Raw genomic sequence first — 20,353 nt, forward strand, 5'->3', positions numbered from 1 at the left:
GCACCCTGTCATATGCTTTTTCTAAGTCCACAAAGATGCAATGCAGCTCCTTCTGACCTTCTCTATACTTCCCCATCAACATCCTCAGAGCAAACATCCCATCTGTAGTGCTCTTTCCCAGAATGAAACAGTATTGCTGCTCACCAATCATCACCTCCCTTCTTAACCTAGCTTCCACTACTCTTTCCCATAACTTTATGCTGTGACTAATCAGATTTATTCCTCTGTAGTTATTACAGCTCGGCAGATCACCCTTATTCTTAAAAATCAGTACCAAAACACTTCTCCACTCCTCAGGCATCCTCTCACTATCCAAGATTTCATTGAGCAATCTGGTTAAAACCTCCACTGCCATTTCTCTTAAACACCTCCATGCTTCCACTGTTATGTCATCTGGATCAACATGCTTTTCATTCTTTATCCTCTTCATAGCTGTCCTTATTTCTTCTTTGCTAATCCATTGCACTTCCTGATTCACTATCCCCACATCATCCAACCTTCTCTCTCTATCTCTCTCTCTCTCATTCTTTTTATTCATCAGCCCCTCAAAGTACTCCTTCCGTCTGCTCAACACACTTTCCTCGCTTGTGAGTATGTTTCCCTCGTAATCCTTTATCACCCTTACCTGCAGCACATCTTTCCCATCTCGGTCCTTCTGTCTAGCCATTTGGTACAGGTCCTTATTCTCCCTCCTTAGTGTCCAACCTTTCATACAACTCTTCATATGCCTTATCCTTAGCCTTCACCACCTCTCTCTTCACCATACACCTCATCTCCTTATACTCCTGTCTACTTTCTTCATCTGTCTGACAATCCCAGGTCTTCTTCACCAACCTCTTTCTCTGCATACTCTCCTGTACTTCCTTGTTCCACCACTAGGTCTCCTTGTCCTCTTTCCTCTGTCCAGATGTCACACCTAGTACCTTTCTAGCTGTCTCCCTTACCAGTTCAGTTGAACTTACCCAACTATTTGGTAACTTTTCACTGTCACCCAGTGCCTGTCTTCACCCTTCCCTAAACTCCACCTCAAAATCATCCTTTTTCAACTTCCATGATTTGATCCTTGGCACTGTCCTCAATCTCCTCCTCCTCTTATTGATCACCAATGTCATCCTACACAAAGGAAATCTAATGCAATCAAACAGGGAGTTCAGTCTTTTATGGGTAGATAAAGGGGCAAACAATGACAAACGAATTATTATATAAATCAATCAATCAGTCAATCAGACAGTCAAACTGGATAGGCATGAGCAGGGAAATTGAAGATGCTAGGCTGTTACATAAATGTTTCTAAGTATTTACAAAAGGGAAGAGGGAAATTTTAAATCCAATCCAACCATGTGCCTGTTGAAAGTGTGTGGACCAGAATTATGATAATTAGAAGTTCAGAACTGAAAGTGTGAATTAAGGGACTTTATGCTAAATATATGATGGGTGAAAAAATTGGAGTATTCTGTTTTCTATAAAGGCTACAGCAACATCTCAGTTAGAATACATAACTAACTGGGATGTGGAGGGCAAAGGTCACCTGAAAATACTTGAAGGTTAAAACAGCAAGTTTGCAAACTGGAATTGCAGTTTTTTTTTCAAATTGTCAGAACTCACACTAGCAGGCCTTACATTTCTGATGGGAATTGAGCAAATCTAGTCCATTGGCACGTCCAAAAAAAAGGGCAATAAGGGCCTTATTTTTTTCTAGAAGAAAGCTTTTGAAAAAGAAATCTTTTTCACAAGGCTGAAGATGTTTAGTCCATGTTACTAAATTACTTCTCTTTCCTTTTTATATGTGACATATATATTTAAATAGTATATGCTATGTATAAATGTTATGTTTTAGAATACTTGTAAATACTGCATCTAAAATGTAACCATGATATAGGGAATGTATGAATGACTTTGATGCATTCATTCTGAGTCATGGATGAACATTTTTGTATACTAGCCCATTAACCTGATCAACAAATGTAAGTAAATAAATGAATTACAGATTTACTATATAAGGTTCTGTGACATGACTATGAACAGCAGGAATGAAAAATCAAATTAGAAAAAAAGAAACTGGCATCTGAAAGTTATCTTTAAAGCCTTCTCCCACCTCCATGTAGTCAATTTCACTTGTATTCCCTTACTTAACATGATCAGCTGTAACATTTTTACATTTTAGGGTGGGTAATTTTCTTGCAGTGACCTCATTCACAAAGAACGTGTTTTGCAATCACATTTTATTTTTCCCAAGATAATGCTTTCCTTGAAGTCTTGTTTTTCAGAGCTCAAAGAGGGTACAAACTGCTGCATGCTGATATCTGAGCAGAGCCATAAGGGCATATCCCTAGCACAGTGTACCCATAAGATCACTATAAGTAAAATACATTACATAGCACTCCAGGAGATCATTTGTTAGCCCTCCCAAAATTTCTTGTGCATCAATGATATCTCTGTCCTGTTGCACCCTTTTCAGCAGACTAAATAAAAAAGGACACCATACCCCACCATAATGGACCAAGGGTATCACTTTGGGTAAAATACATAATATACCATCCCATAAGATCACTTGTCCGCCCTCCCATAATTATGTGCCCAGCAACAGTAGATAGGTACTGCTGCACTACTTTCAGTGGAAAAAGCAACAAATAAGTTACTCCAGCTCACATACCAAGATCATTCTGAGAGACACCACTTCATAAGATCACACATAAATCCTTCTAGAATTACTTATGCAACAATGCTGTTATACCACATTGAACAGAGCTAAAGCAACAAGGACATAACCCCAGCAAGCATATAAAGAAAATAATTTTAAGTAAGGTATACTACACAACACCTCAAAAGATTACCCATCATCCCTTGCATAATTACATATGCAATAGTACTGTTATACTACATTAATCAGAGCTAAAGCAACAAGGAGGTAACTTCAGCAAAGATATGAAGATAATCATTCTGAATAAGGTACACCACTCAACACCTCAAGAGATTACGCAGCACCTCTTGCAGAATTCATTCTACAATAGTATCTCTGTGTTGCTGTACCTCTTTAATTAGATTAAAGCAAAGAGGATTCCAACACATTTTACCCAGAAGATCATTTTGAGCAAGGTACAGTACATAACATCCTAGAGGATCACCTGTTTTCCATCTCAGTAGTATTTTCACAGCTGTAATGTCTGTGTAAGAACTAGTGTGGCGCACGGCAACTGTGGTCCCACTTCACAAAGGCGGTGCCTCCACCGACCCTGGAAATTACCGTCCCATCAGCTTGACAAGCCTGATCTGCAAAGCCATGGAGAGGATCATAATGGAACTCATAAATAAAGACATAGGGAACTTGCAGACTTTGGATCCAACCCAGTTTGGCTTTGTCAAAGGCAGATCATGCCTTTTAAACTTGGTCGACTTTTTCGAAACAGTCACCAAGGCCATTGATGAGGGAAAGGCAGTCCATACAGCCTACCTCGACCTGGCAAAGGCTTTCGACACAATACCCCACTCAGGTATCGTCAAAAAACTCATCAGCTTAAATGTAAACCCATACATCACAAGATAGGTTGCAAACTGGCTAAGTGACAGAACCCACAGGGTCAGAGTTGCTGGCGCCATGTCAGACTCAAAGCCTGTCACAAGTGGAGTCCCACAGGGCTCAGTCCTGGGCCCACTCTTGTTCGGCATCTACTTTTCTGAAGTACAAGCAAACACAGGAGGGGTATGGCTGACAAAGTTTGCAGATGACTGCAAACTGGGCGCCATAGTCGAAAACACATCTGACACAGATATCCTTCAGAAGGGTCTCACAGAAATGGATAACTGGTGCCAGAGCCATGGCCTAAAGTTAAACGCCAAGAAATGCATAGTCATACCCTTCGGGAAAATAAGGTTACCCCTAGCTACCATATAGGTGGCAATCCACTGAGCACAGAAGAAGTTATCAGAGATCTGGGGACTCAGGTTGACAGTAACCTATCGTTTGATACTCACGTTGCTAAAGTAGTTAGGAAGACCTTCTACATTGCCCACCTGATCATGAAGGGATTCACATCTAGATCAAGGGAGGTCATCGTCCCCCTGTACTCATCACTCATCAGACCAATGATTGAGTACAATGCTCCATTCGGAATGTATCTGACCTGACACCTGCAGCAGCTGGAAAGGCCCCAAAAGTTCCTCACCAAAAGGATAAAGGGTCTCAAAAATATGTCTTATGCTGCCCGACTGAAAGAACTTCAGCTCTATTTGGTCGCTTACCGCCTGCTCAGAGGTGACCTGTGCCTGACATACAAGGCCATGTCAAACCCAGATTTGATGAACATGCTTCACCTCAAAAAATCTAGATCCCTCAGAACTACAAGGGCAGGAGACTTAAACCTTGACACGGTCATTAATAGGACATGCTGGAGGGACAGATTCATCACCCAAAGACTCCCTATGCTGTGGAACAAAATCCCGGTACATGTGAGGCAGAGCACCTCGCTGGCCATGTTCAAGAGAAATCTTGACCAATGGATGGGAGATCGCAGATATACCCCAGGGATTACCTCAGTGTCTCTGCTTGACAGAGGCACAGCAAAACAATGGGCAGAGTTTTCTTCAAACTAAAGGGGTGGCGAAAGCCACAAAAACTCTGGGCTAGGCTTATAAATGCCCTTGGGCAGATAGCCTAGTACGAACCTATGAACCTATGAACCTATGAACCTATATCTTGTCCCTACTTTATAGTGCTCTGATCCTTACTGAACTCCAAGAATCACAAAAGGCAAACTTGAACAATGTTATAATAAAGTGGCTAAATTTGCTGCAAATAACCCTTTCAGAAACCACTGGTGTATAGCAGTAAAAGCCTAAATTGGTTAGAACTACCCCATCAACTAACACAATATGCCACAACCTTTATTTTTCCTCTCACTTCATATCGCAGTTTCTGTTTGTATTACATTAATTTACCTTATATTTTGGGAGGGTGGCCTAATGGTTAAGGTGTTTGCTGTACAAACATAAGGTGCAGGGGTTGAGTCTCACAAGGGATAATTAGCTAGGCTTAAAATGGCACACAAGGGCAGTTAGTCTAATATTAATCTATGAATCTAAACTGTCTAAAATGTCTGTAAATGTTAAATCATTGTCATATAACTTATATCTATTTTCAACCAATGTTGTCACATTATGTTTAATTTGGTATAGTTATTTAAACTGTGGATATTTGCTTTTTGTGTTATTTTTGAAGATTTAAAAATTATTGTTTTTAAAATGTTTTTGTAATACTTTGGAACTTTTCACCCTGGGCCTCTGCTGAAAATGGGCACCTGCCCTGTTGGACTTTTCCAGTAATCAAATGTCAATAAATAATAAATAAACAAATAAACATCTTTCATTCAACAAACTGCTTTACAGCTCCCTGTTTTATGCCACCTGCCTGTGAAGTCTCGCACCACTAGGCTACTTCTATGGTAAGAGATGGCCAATACAAGTAACCATAGCAAGTTTCATTATGCCCCACACCTTAATATAAAATATTGTAACCTTCTAGTTACCTAAATTGGATACTACAAAAGTGAAGTTATTTAATGTTGGTTTCTCACCATGACCCATACAGACAAAATAGTGTGTTTCCTCATCTCTGGCCCCATAAATAAAAACTCCTTGCTGATTTAAAGATAGTAATCTCATCCTTCCAAACTGTAATAGAGATATAATAGAGATATAACTCTTACATCAGTAAATTGTATAAAGTAACTACATACCTGACAATCTCTTTCTTCTGACATTTTAAGATTAAATCACAAGACTCTGTCATCACACATTTCATCTTTTTTTACATTGTTCCCCCTAGCTGGAAATTATATAATGTTGTAATAGGTTTATTTTTCCAGAATTTTTTGAACAGTGTATTCATTTAACAGTCTAATCTAGTTTGGAGTCTTTTGGGAGATACAACTTGCCCCAGCAGTCAGAGGATGAAAGGCATTGAAAGTAATCTCAGACAGGATGACAGTCTATTACAGAACACACACACGCGCACACACACACACACACACACACACACACACACACACACACACACACACACACACACACACACACACACACACACACACACACACACACACACACACACACGCACACACAGCCTATGACAGTTTTAGAGGACAAGACATTCACGTTGGGACATGAGTAGTTATCATAGCATGCAGCGGAATCCTAGTGATATGTACAGAGGGCATACAGATGTCAGGATTCTATGTGCAGCACTCAACATATATTAGCAAATAAAAAAAACAGTCACAGTGTTCATTTAACAACACACCTGTGTATATATATCTAACAAAACTGCTGCTAGTCTCTGAGATGTTTTTTGGGGGGCATAGCATATAATACTGCAAAAATCATCTTACCCAATTAAAAGTGATGCCGTATAGTATGGAGATTACATGTCTTCAGGACAAAATTGTTTGGACAGAATATTATTGTTAGCATACTGAAGACAGCTCAGTTTATTTGCACAATCACTGTTTCTTCCAGAGCTGCAGGAAGGGAGCCTGGCATCTGTGCATCATATGTGTCTTGTTCATGGAAATGCACAATAAATAATGTTCTTTCATCTACATCTATACTGTAGGTTTGTGGGGATTTACTTGCATCTTCTGGGCTTTATAATAACTTATCTGTCAAATAAATATGTTTCTTTGTAAAAAAATATAAAAACACAAGTGTAAATTATGTTTTTTTATTTTTTTGGTTGATACATTGCTTAATTGTGGAGATTATTCAGAATTTCAATGTGCATAGTAACAAAATACATTTTTCCAATATAACCAAAGGATTTAACCATTGCACATGCATAGATATGTGTACACTTGCTCAGGCATGCACAAGTGCACATCCACCCCCACGCACATACATACCATGAATGCATGAAATCACTTTAGAAGTGTAAAATCCACAATCTCAAAGCAAAAAAGAATGAAACTTGAGATGACAGCCTGAAGGGTTTGCTCTGACTTTCTTTTAATGTGACCTTGGAATTTGCTGTAAATAGTTGGTGTATCTGAGGTGTGGCATTTTGTCTTTTACCTTTTTGTATGCATGCCTTTTGAGTTTCACACTTACTCAGTGTAACCACATATATTAAGAAAATTCTCATATGCATATAAGATATTATAGTAAATGCATTAATAATATTGCAGCACTAAGAAGCATGCTGACAGAAGAGAAATGTAACAATTCCTTTGTTACTATGTTGCTTCACAACAGTTACTTTTGCTGCTTTCTTCTATGATTTGAGGGGGAACTAGCACTCCAATCCCCCTAATAACACATTTTTGGTACTGCTACATAATAGACGTAAGGGGGTTAGGAGTACTTCTTCCCCTCTTTACAAATCATAACAAAAATAGACTTTTGATACTTTTATCATATTGTTGGGGGTGCTTATCTCCTAGCAGTTGCAAAACACATTTATGCGGGTTCACTTTACAGACACACTGCATTGCTCTTTTGCTTGCTGAAACATTGTACTTCTGCTATCTGAAACAATAATTTACAGGTTATTTATTTTATATACAATCTCTAGGACTGACTCTGGCAAAATTACTTCACACAAGTGGTCATAAAAATAAGTCTCCAGATACCAGACTCACTCTATAAATCTACAACCAAAGTATAATTCTTATGTAACAACAAGTACTTGGTTACTCCACCCCAACATCTCTGCCTTGTTAACATTTCACATTGCTATGGTTCTCGTTATCAGTATGCGTTACCTGTTGTCTGTGCTACCTGATCTCTACATGTAATTCTGTCCCACATAATCACTTTGGGCTAAGAAGTGTACTCAGAGAGTTTCACTGCAGTTCATATGTACATCACAGCATATAAAGTGTCACAGTACACTGCCCCCGAAGCATTCCTTATATATTTTGGCAATTTTTGAATGAATAATGCCATAAGCATTTTAATAAAGAATGGCCCAAATATAGTTACTGCATCTCTTGGTTATGTCACCTTAGGGATAGTATAGTGATGTGTCCATAGAGTTTAATGGGCATGGCTCCAAGCATGCATGGTGAAGAGTCCACTAAAGTCTATGATCACAACTCGATGCTATGTAAACACTGATGTCACAAGAGCAAAAGGTTAACTGAGACTGGCATAGAGAAGAAGTATTTTTTGAGAGATGTATTGAACAGCCAGCAAGTGTATGTTAAGATAAGTCCTTGCAAAGCAACAAAACACTTTAGGGAACCATACATATGTTGGGGGGGGGATCAGTACCCTGTGTGTTGGTATCAGAGCTGCATCCTTACCACAGTTTCCTCTGAATCACCGAGAATTCTCTGGGAATTATGAGAAAGTCATTTCATTCATCAAATTGCATAGAAAAAAATGCCTATTTTGAAAATGGAAACATGCAGACAAGTTACAGGTGTAGCTCCAGAGAGACATTTTTACTGTTTCTTGCTAAAGCATACACAACAACATAAGTTAAGAAATCAGAACCTAGCCTGATAAAACAGACACAAAAACTTAAGTTAAAAAGTACACCTTTTGTTCCACCAGACTACTGAAGAATGCTTGACTGACACAGTCTCAAATTTGAAAAACAAAAATGAAGTCTGACACATAAGTCAACTGTGGTCTTGATCACAAGCAGTTAGGTTGAAAATATTTAAGGATTCAGGCCTCAAAAGTGACTCTATAACGTCACAGCATGACTGTGCTGTTGCCTAGCTGGCCCCACCAGTCAGTGTTTTCAATATGTGCTGCGAACATAACCTAGGTTAAGTAGGTAATCACAGTAATTTGTGGTAAAAAATATGCAGTATAAATAAAATTTATATCAGAAAAATATTTGATATATATATATATATGTGTGTGTGTGTGTGTGTGTGTGTGTGTGTGTGTGTGTGTAAGTGCGTATGTTTGTAAAAAGAAGGATTTTGATAAGCTTCCCACCCAGTGCCCTACTTTATCAGTCCTGCTGATGTCATTCCCCTTATCAGCACCTTTGGCCAGTTGTCAACCCAATAAAGTCTGTACTGCATGCAATAACTACATAACACTTTAGTACAAAACACTAGATAGGCAGGAGTTCTAATCTCATATCCAGTAAATGTGTGTGTGTGTGTGTGTGTAAGTGTGTATGTTTGTAAAAAGAAGTATTTTGATAAGTTTCCCAGTCAGTGCCCTACCAGTCCTGCTGATGTCCTTTCCCTTATCAACACCTTTGGCAAGTTGTTGATCCAGTAAGCTCTGTAGCTCATGTGATAACTGTGTAACACTATAGTATCACTATATAGGCAGGGGGTTTAATTTCAGATCCAACAAATGTGTATGTGGGTGTGTAAGTGTGCATGTTTTTATGAAGAAGTATTTTGATAAGCTTACCCCCTGTGCTCTTCTTTATCAGTCCTGTGGATGTCATTTCCCTTAAAATTTCCGCACCGAGACCAATTATTACTCCAAAGTAAAAATGCTTTTAACTCTTGGGTGCTAAAGCATACCTAAGCATACAAAAAACTAAGTTAAGAAATCAGAACCTAGCCTGATAAAACAGACACCCCCCCCCCCCCCCCCCCCCCCCCCCCCCCCCCCCCCCCCCCCCCCCCCCCCCCCCCCCCCCCCCCCCCCCCCCCCCCCCCCCCGTCCCCCCCCCCCCCCCCCCCCCCCCCCCCCCCCCCCCCCCCCCCCACTCCCCCCCCCCCCCCCCAAAAAAAAAAAAAAAAAAAAAAAAAAAAAAAAAAACAAAGAAAAAAAAAAAAAAAAAAAAAAAAAAAAAAAAAAAAAAAAAAAAAAAAAAAAGATAAAAAAAAAAAAAAAAAAAAAAAAAAAAAAAAAAAAAAAAAATAAAAACAAAAAAAAAAAACAAAAACAAAAAAAAAAAAAAAAAAAAAAAAAAAAAAAAAAAAAAAAAAAAAAAAAAAAAAAAAAAAAAAAAAAAAACATTGACTAGTTAAGAATCTGGATGTTTGCAACCCATATGTAGTCTGTGTCCCCTAACAGTGGCCATGTATGTGATATTGTTGCCAAATAGGTCATAGTGTACTGACACACATGCCAGCATCAAATATCATACCTGAATGAAACATCATGCTGATACATCTGTTACCTTATCATTTGTCCAGGTTTGTAGCAGCAATAGATGACTCCAGTTGCTATTTCTGGTGGGTTATCTCACCATCCATGGAGGTATTCATAACATTATGTGTTGTAAGAGGCAGTGGGTTATATCCCACACAAATAATATATGTGGGGCATGTCATGTGTATGTAGTACTATAGTATATTAAAGTGGATATGTAGGTTGACAAATCTGTCCATTGCCAACTGTGTTTGTGTTACTGTATGCACATCACGTGTCAGTCTTTACTGTGTATATGCAAAGGATATACCATTTTGTCTCCCTGTTCTACCCTGTGAACTCAGGAATACATAGCACAAACCTGTCATACACAGTACCATGCATGTTCTTACAAACTGCATCAGGGTTGAGTGTATGGGAAAGAAATGGCAGGGGCAACAGGTACTGACACAAGAATCTGTTATGGTCAATCTAATGGCTAAGCTGGTGAGGGACCTACTGACGGTACTCCAGTAACCTGTTTCATATGTATGAGCCTGTGATACTACACAACCCTGAGGTGACATGTCTGAAGGCTACCTGTCTGTGATAAGGGGTATGTACGCCAGGTCACATTGTCTGACAACAGTGTCCATCACACACTGTTGCATGCATACACACCTGGTAAATCTACATATAAATCTGTACCTTGGCTATGAAATAGTCAGTGTATTTCCACTCTGCCATATTCCACATTGGTAATGTCTACAGGGCCACAGCCTGCAGACACACAGATACCTGGAACACAAACAGAATACAGCATGTCGGATTACATTCGGTCAGTGGTACTAACAGCAATAATGCATCATGGCTAATAAGGTACATACACCTTTATGTATACCCATAACAAATGCAAGCAAACAGCACCTTAAACAATATTACATAGCTACACTGTACTATATTTACCCTGTGTATCAGATTCATATTAGCCTGTCCCTGCAATAATGGTATGGATGGCAGGGATGTAGCACAGGTATCATCATATGCACAGGGTGTGGTGTGAGTTTGCCAGAGGCCTAGGCTGAGCCATATGATTGACATCCATGTGTGTGTGTGTATGTGTGTGTGTGTGTGTGTGTGTGTGTGTGTGTGTGTGTGTGTGTGTGTGTGTGTGTGTTTGGAGAGGTATCCTATAGATGAGCTTTGCAGAGGTGCTGTGCATGTCTGTCTGGAGTTGACCTGACTGTGATACAGATGTGTGTGTGTGTGTGTGTGTGTGTGTGTGTGTGTGTGTGTGTGTATGCACACAGTCATGCCATGTGGCTGGCCTACTCAGGGGTATGATGGACAGCTGTGGACCTTACATGGCAGGGTGTCCAGTTCACCATCTCTGGCCACGGACACATGCACTGGTTCTGCCAGGGTTCAGATGTAGTGCTGCTTCTTGATGGTGACTGCTATCTGCTGGATCTGTGTCCCTGATGGGACAAGCCAGGACCATGTGCCCATGGCCTGCTCCATTGTGATGTGGACAGCAACTCCCGTTTGGTAGTGCTGGTGTCACTGCCACTATGGGAGTGAGAAGGAGCATGGCCCCATAGACTCTCAGCTGATATTGGTGCTGCCCTACATCCACATGCCAACACCCATCTCCCATCTCCCACCACACGCTCTAGCACAGACATGCCATGGCCTAAGATTGCCAAGGTCTAACCTCACTGTCTGTTCATGACCTCAGTATTTTGGCATGTGGCCTCAACAAGGTCACATATGTTGCCATGTAAATCACCTACTCATACATAGATGTGCACAGATAATACTTGATATACATTTCTGTTCTATGTCAGTATGGCACACTGTATTTACACTCTTGCTCAGTCATTCCTGTCAACCTGTTAGAGCAGGACAACTGGAGGATGCCACACATACATGGGGGGCAATGGGCCAAAATTAGTGACACTTTCTTAATATTGCTGTAACACCCTTAAGTCATTTGATAGCACAGTAGCCTTTGCATTCACAGACATACCGTGGAGGATGTCTGATGCTCATATAGCAGGAAGAGAGGAGAAAGGCTAGGAGTCTGATAGTGAGGGTAGGAACTTTTAATGTTGGCAGTATGACTGGTATGGGGACAGAGCTAGCTGACATGATGGACAGAAGGAAGGTTGATATATTGTGTGTGTGCAAGAGACCAGATGGAAGGGCCGTAAGGCTAGGTGAGTCTGGTCCAAATAATTCTATCATGGTGTTAGATGGGAGGAGAAATGGTGTAGGGGTTATCCTGAAGGAACAGTATGGCAAGAGTGTTTTTGGAGCTGAAAAGAGTGTCAGATAGAGTGATGTTAATGAAGTTGGAAATTGATGGTGTAATGATGACTGTTGTAGTGCATATGCTCTGCTAGTTGCATGTGTGATGGATGAGACAGAAAAACTTTGGAGTGAGTTGGATGAAGTGGTGATGACTGTACCCAAGGGTGAGAGAGTGGTGATTGGAACAGATTTCAATGGGCATTTTGGTGAAGGGAACAGAGGGGATGTGGAAGTATGGGTAGGTATAGTGTTAAGCATAAGAATGCAGAAGTTGAGATGGTAGTGGAGTTTGTGAAAAGGATGGATATGGTTGTGGTGACTACATATTTTAATAAGACAGAGGAGCATAGGGTGACATGCAAAAGTGGAGGATGATGCACACAGGTGGATTATCTCCTATGCAGGAGGGCATGTTTGAAGGAGATTGTAGACTGTAAAGTGGTGACAGGGGAAAGTGTAGTTAGGTAGCATGGAATGTTCATCTGTGGGATGACGTTGGTGATCAAGAAGAGGAGGAGTAGTTTGAGGGCAACACCCAGGATCAAATAGTGGAAACTGAAAAAGGGTGATTGTGAGGTTGAGTTCAGGGAAGAGTTAAGAGAGGCAGTGGGTGGCAGTGAAGAGTTACCAAATATCTGTGTAACTACAGCATAGCTAGTAAGGGAGATGACTAGAAAGGTGCTTGGTGTGACATCTGGACAGAGAAAGGAGGACAAGAAGACCTGGTGATGGAATGAGGAAGCACAGGGGAGTATATAGAGAAAGAGGCTGGAGAAGAAGAAGTGGGATTTCAGAGAGATGAAGAAAGTAGATAGGAGTATAAGGAGATGAGGTGACAAAGGCTAAGGATGAGGCACATGAAGGTCTGCATGAAAGGTTGGACACCAAGGATGGAGAATAGGCCCTGTACCAATTGGCTAGACAGAGGGACTTAACTAGGAAGGATGTGCAGCAGATAAGAGTGATAAAGGAAAATGAGGGAAATGTACTCACAAGTGAGGAGAGTGTGTTGAGCTGATAGAAAGATTACTTGGAGGGACTGTTGAATGAAGAGAAGAGAATGTTGGATGATGTGGGTATGGAGAATCAGAAAGTACAACAGATTGACAAGGAGAAAGTAAGGATAGCTATGAAGAGGATTATGAATGGAAAGGCTGTTAGTCCAGATGACATACCTGTGGAAGCATGGAGGTGTATAGGAGAAATGGCAGTGGTCTTTTTAACCAGATTGTTTAATGTAATCTTGGAAATTGAGAGGATGAGTGAGGGAAGGAGAAAAATTGTTTGGGTACTGATTATAAGAATAAGGGTGATGTGCAGAGCTGTAGTAACTACAGAGGGATAACATTGATCAGTCACAGCATGAAGTTATGGGAAAGAGTAGTGGAAGCTAGGTTAAGAAGGCAGGTGAGGATTACTGATCAGCAGTATGGTTTCATGCCAGGAAAGAGCAGTACAGATGCAATGTTTGCTCTGAGTGTTGATGGAGAAGTACGAAGAAGGTCAAAAGGAGTTGCATTCTGTCTTTGTGGACTTAGAGAAACCATATGACAGGGTGCCTAGAGAGGAGTTGTGGTATTGTATGAGGAAGTCAGGAGTGGTAGAGGAATCTGTAAGAGTGGTACAAGATCTGTACAAGAGTAGTGTGACAGCGGTGAGTTCTGTGGTGGGAGTGACAGGTGTGTTTAAGATGGAGGTGGGATTACATCAGGGATCAGCTCTGAGCCCTTCCCTATTTGCAGTGGTGATGGACAGGTTGACAGACAAGATCAGACAGGAGTCCCCATTGACTGTGATGTTTGCAGATGACATTGTGAGCTGTAGTGAGAGTAGGGAACAGGTTGAGGAGACCCTGGAGAGGTGGAGATATGCTCTAGAGAGGGGAGGAATGATGGTCAGCAGGATTAAGACAGAATATATGTGTGTGAATGGGAGTGAGGATAGAGGAATGGCGAGGATGTAGGGAGTAGTGCAATGGTGGATGAGTTTAAATTCTTGGGATCAACAGTTCAGAGTAATGATGAGTGTGGGGGAGAGGTGAAGAAGAGAGTACAGGCAGGATTCATAGGGTGGAGAAGAGTGTCAGGAGTGATTTGTGACAGATGAGTACCATTACTTGTGAGAGGTAAGGTCTACAAGACAGTAGTGAGACCGGCTATGTTATATGGGTTGGAGATAGTGGCAATGACAAAAAGGCAGGAGTCATAGATGGATGTGGAAGAGTTAAAGATGTTAAGATTTGCACTGGGTGTGATGAGGGTGGACAGGATTAGGGCTATGTATGTTAGAGGGTATGCCTAGGTTGGACAGTTTGGAGACAAAGCCAGAGAGTAGCTGGATTATGTTAGTTTGGACATGTGCTGAGGAGGGATGCTGAGTATATTGGGAAAAGGATGGTAAGGATAAAGCTGCCAGGTAACAGGAAAAGAGGAAGGCCTAAAATAAGGTTTATGGATGTGGTTGGAGAGGACATGCAGCTGGTTGGTGTGACAGAGCACGATACAGAGGACAGGAAGAAATGGAAACAGATAATCCGCTCCCTAATGGGAACAGCCGAAAGAAGATTATATATATATATATATATATATATATATATATATATATATATATATGTGTGTGTGTGTGTGTGTGTTCATAGGTTCATAGATGTGTACTAGGCTAATGGTCCTGGGGCCTTTACAAGCCTAGCCATAAGATTACCCTGGCAATGTGCCACCTAACCTTAGTTCCCAGTGCCTCTGTCAAGTATAGCCACTGGAGTTATCCCCAGGGTGAATTTTCTGTTTCCCAAACACTCAACAAGATTTCTCTTGAAAAGGGTTAGCGAGGTGCTCTGCTTGACATGTATGGGAAGTCTATTCTATAGCATGGGCAGTCTCTGGGTTATGAACCTATCCCTCCAGTGCATTCCATTGATTGTGGTATTGAGGTTGAGGTCTCTGGAGCATGTGGTGTGTAGGGATTGGGATTTCTTTAGATGTAGCATTTCTAACAGAGCTGGGTCAGACATGGCTTTGTAACACCTTCTGTGTTCATTGGACTAACATCAATGTGGTAATTCATGGGAACAAAGTTTTTCCCAAAGGGGTGATGACATATTTTTTGGCATTGAGCTTAAGGCCATGGTTCTGACACCAGTCTTTGGTCTCAGTGAGGCCATTCTGTAGGATGTCAACATCACTTGGGGAGTTAATAATAGCTCCCAACTTGCAATCATCTGCAAACTTTGTCAGCCAGATTCCTTTCGTGTTGGCTTTGACTTCAGAGAAGTAGATACCAAATGGAGAGTACCCAGGACTGAACCCTGTGGGACTCCACTTGTAACTAGTCGGCAGTCTGACTTGGAGTCAGCTACTTTCACACTGTGCATTCTATCTGTGGGCTAGTTTGCAACCCACCTAGTGATATATGGGTTGACGCCTACCTTAGTGAGTTTTTCTGTGATTCCTGAGTGGGAAATGGTATCAAAGGCCTTGGCCAGATCAAGGTAAGCTGTATGAACCACATTGCCTTCATCCACAGCTCAAAGAAATAGACCAGGTTGAGTAGGCACGATCTACCCTTCACAAAACCAGACTGTGTGGGATCCAGAGTTTGGAGAATCCCTATAGCCTTGTTTAATAGGTCCATGATGATGCATTCCATAGCTTTGCATATCAGACTCAGCAGGCTAATGGGGAAATAGTTCCCAGGGTCTGAAGTCGCTCGCCCTCTGTGGAGAGGGATGACTGTAGCAGTGTGCCATTCAGTAGGGACAAAGCTTGAGGTGAGGCTGTGATTGAACAGGGCACACAGGTGAGGTGCCAGTTCACTCTGTAGTTCATGTAGAACACAGCCAGGGATATTGACAGGTCCTATAGAAGCTGTATTCTTGGCCTTGGACAGTGCTGTTTTAACCTGTGCAGCAATAATACTGGGTGCCTGGCAATCTACTGGTATTGTGATTGGTCCTTTGGGGGGGGGGATAAAGTTGGCACTGAATCTGTTGGCCAGTATAATGGCACTATCTGTTGGCTTGGTATAGGAGGTACCAGTGTGCAGTAGCTCAGAGCAAATCTGGGAATTGCCGTGGAGATTCTTTATTTATGTATATGTATATATTTTATATGCATACCTCTATTTATATTATGTATATCTTTTGGCATATATATGCATCTCCATACATATATACATGTGTATATGTATATACATACAAAATCTGATTGATTCTATAGAATCTCTTCCCTACTGTTGAATGCATGTATTTCATGATATGTTTGAAAAAGCATCAGCCATCCTTACAAATCAAATGATGTAGTAGTACATTGTTCTGACTATTGTGTTTAGTAGCCTGGGTTTGAGACTCGGCAGAGCTGATTATTTTGTTGCTAAGCAGAACAGTGGCAGATGAAAACAGAGTGATTAAAACAGTTTTAAGCAGGTTTGCACAAGTTTGCATGATGCTAAGTGATGCCAACACACAGTTAAACGTACAGATGCTTGAACTGTGTTGGCTTCTTTTAGCATTGCACAAATTTGCTTACCCCAGCTTACTACACTTACTCCCGGTTACACATGTGCTAATTTCTTTAAAAGAAAAGAAAAAGGGGTATTTGGAAAGTGGTGAAAAAGGGGCATGCAGATGGAAAAACAATATGAAAGATAGCTAGGTATGTGCAGGATGGGTGTAGGGAAGGTCCATAGCTGTCCATTTCTTATAAAGTAACAGCTGTGCATTAGTACAGACTTTGGAGATTAATTTGGAGTCTCAAACCACAGAGAGAATGGTGAGGACAACAGAAATGTGTTGTCAAGCCAGTTGGACCAGATTACATGTGTCCAGTGGACATGTGTGCAAAATGAACAGCTATGTATGGGGTGGTATTTTTTTTGGGACAGATGCCCTTTTGTATTTTTTAAGGTGAGAGTGGGATGTTGGAGAAGGATTGTAGGTATGTTTAGGGAGGTAGGTTGGGTAGGGAGACAGACAAGATAGTCAAGACAGCAGACAGGGGAGGTATATGACACATGAGGCGGTAAACACATTTGACAGGGAAAGTGGTTGGAAATGGAAGTCATGGGCCCCCATATGGTTACAGTGGGACTGAGATCCCCACCCATGGGCAGTCACCATTGCACCTTCATGGCCCCAAAAGTGGTTGTGCTGGGGGCTGGACACAAGGGGCGGCCTGCCCCTTGAGGTGCACCAGGCAGCCCTCAATCTTGTGCAGCTGCTCTCCAAACTTAGATCTAAGGGTGCTGCACACCAAACTCCATACCTGACTGTGGGTGACGGCCTCCTGTCTGTACCCACTCCTGGCGGGGGGCCCGGGCCCCATCCCCTTTGGTGGTTCCACCTAAAGGTGGTGCAGGACCAGCAGACAAGGGAGATATGGGGTGGATCCAGATATGCTGGGGCCTGGTGCCACAGCCAGAAGAGGTGGGACAGGTGGATCCACTGGGATCTGCCTTCCCAAATGTGCTATGGTGAGGTTTTACAAAATATGTTGGTTAGTCATGAACAACAAATTTCAAGATTAATTATAACAGCATGCATGAGTGTTCCAATTATCCCAATAAAACAGATTTGAAACAGTTGCATAAAAAAACAGAACGCATGCATAAATGGAACAACAGTATGCATCGTAACAGCATGCCAGTAACATTGATGGTAACAGGTCACCAATAATGGTATTTGAACAAGATATGTTAACATACAAGCAATCAAACATATTAACAATAACTATAACACAAGTCCCAACATTGAGTTGCAGCACAACATACCTATAGTATATGAATAATAATTACTGATGCAAATGGTGGGGGAGAGAGAGAAAATCCATTAACAACTGTTTATGCTTCTATTTTCCACAACAGTACTGCTCAATACTCTATGGGTCTGCTCTCACTTTACATCTACCTATGGCCATAGCTTCTGTAGTACAAATATACCTAGTAAACTGTCAGTCTGGATTTGTATGAGGCAAACTGTGACATTTCTGGGTATATGATTAGAGGGGACTCATACATGTCAGGGTTACATATCTGGCACAGGAAGGGTACCCTGAACTTCTGTTATGTGAGTGTGTGACAGGCATACATCAACTGGTTTCCTGTCTATGTCCAGGATTATTTGCAGCAGTGACTACTAGCCATAACAACATGGCACTTGAGAGACATGTATCAGAAACATACCTCTCAACCTCTTAGAGCATGAGATCTGGACAAAGCCATACATACGAGTAGGACAAAGGCCCATAAATATGGACAATTTTTAGATATTGCTCTTACAAACTTAGAACGTTGATACAATTACAGGTATTGTGTTTACATGCCTTTTCTGATGGATATGACATCTGATACTTGTATATCTATCATTATTTTCTAACTTCAGTCTATAATGGTTTGCCACTGATTTGCAGTGACACCGCTACTTTATGTAAAATGGACCACAGATCTGAGACAAATATCTGGACCTTCAGTGAATATCTATACAGTTGAGAGGGATGATATGGGAAGAGTGTCTAATGGATATAGCTACCCTGCTGTCATTTGTAGGCAAGTGGTGGGACAACTGAACAGTTGTACACAGTTTATTAATATACCCTTCATTCAGCTACTGGCAACATTTACTTACCTGTAAAACCTGGGGGGAAATATCTGTTAACACTACCTGACTGTTTTTACATTTATTCCTGATTCCTTGTGTGTAGATATGCACACATCTTAGTACCACTCCCTGGATTCAAACCATGTCTGGGTGTGCATAAGTAACAACAAAATTATTTCTCATCACACTGAGCTACTGGAGAACTACTGTTTCTTGTTTCATTGGTTTCTGCCTAATAGCTTGGTTAGACAGTCTGAACTTGTAATTCTGTGATGCATGCATGACATATAGTTATTGTACTGTGCATTACTCATTTGAATTATACAACCTGGAAAGCAAAGATTAACACAAGACAATGCTGGATGGAACACAGTTTGAAACTTGACATATTACTATTCAGGGTTCAGAGCTTAGTGCAGTATATAGTTCACATTTCATTTATATCTCATTTTACAGCTACACCATCTATGGTTTCTCCTCACAGCTTGTTCACAGATGCACCTCAGTTAATGTATGCTGTCACAGCCATATTTGCTGTGAAGAACCTGTATACATTCTATATATGTCTACAACAACATACCAGAATAAACACAACAGTTTTTTTAAAGGTCTTTATTGGACTTCAGTATTCGTCAGTCATTCTTTTTTATTTATTCAGTTCACACAATAACAGTATACCGATTAGAAGTAAGCAATATACTCCTTTTTAGCTATTTTAACAAAATACTGCAAAATAGATTTGTACTTACCAGCCTGTTGGTGCAGCCTCAGCAATCTGTCACCGTGGGCTTCCATATTACTAGCTCTCTCTGCTACAGCTGTAGGGGAGAAAAACACACATTATGCATATCTGTCTATCACATTTTCAGGCTAGTATTTGCTACAAACTACTTGATAGTGATACTTACACACTACTAGAGCATTCTGAGCCCATCCATCTTGGATCCACTGGTCCAAGAGTGCCCACTTCCTATGCTTTAAGTCTGCATAGTGATGCCATACCTACTCACCAGTCAGGGGGAATGCCAGTAGCACTGGTGAGGTCATGTGTGAGTCAGTCCCAGGCCTCCACTTTGTATTGGGAGCCCTGGTACTGACCCTGCAGCAGTCTGTCTTCATGTTTTTTAACAAGGAGTCCTGCCATGATTCTGGACTCCCAAATGCTCCAGCGTTGTGCCCGAAAGCACACTCCCTCTGCAATGCCAGCCATTGTATCTGCACAGATAGACTATAACAGATTATGGCTGTATTCCTGCCTGTGCCATTTAAATAGTGCAATATTCTCACCCTTTGCTGTCATTGGACTATTTTGAAAAGGTTAAGCTCTGCTAAGCAGTGTATAAAAAAGAGAAAACACTGCAGGGGTATAGTACCTCCAAACAAAACACTTTGTGAAGAAACTTA

General features: G+C 41.1%; 1 long non-coding RNA gene across 1 annotated transcript in view; it reads left to right on the top strand.

The window, feature by feature from the left end:
• The window catches only part of LOC122814845, a 341,418-nt gene that overhangs the window by 150,638 nt on the left and 170,427 nt on the right, over window positions 1–20,353 (top strand). The gene's annotated exons all lie outside the window — the stretch shown is intronic.

The sequence above is a fragment of the Protopterus annectens genome, chromosome 11.part0, assembly GCF_019279795.1.
Source record: "Protopterus annectens isolate FY-2018-M chromosome 11.part0, PAN1.0, whole genome shotgun sequence".
NCBI lineage: Eukaryota > Metazoa > Chordata > Ceratodontiformes > Protopteridae > Protopterus > Protopterus annectens.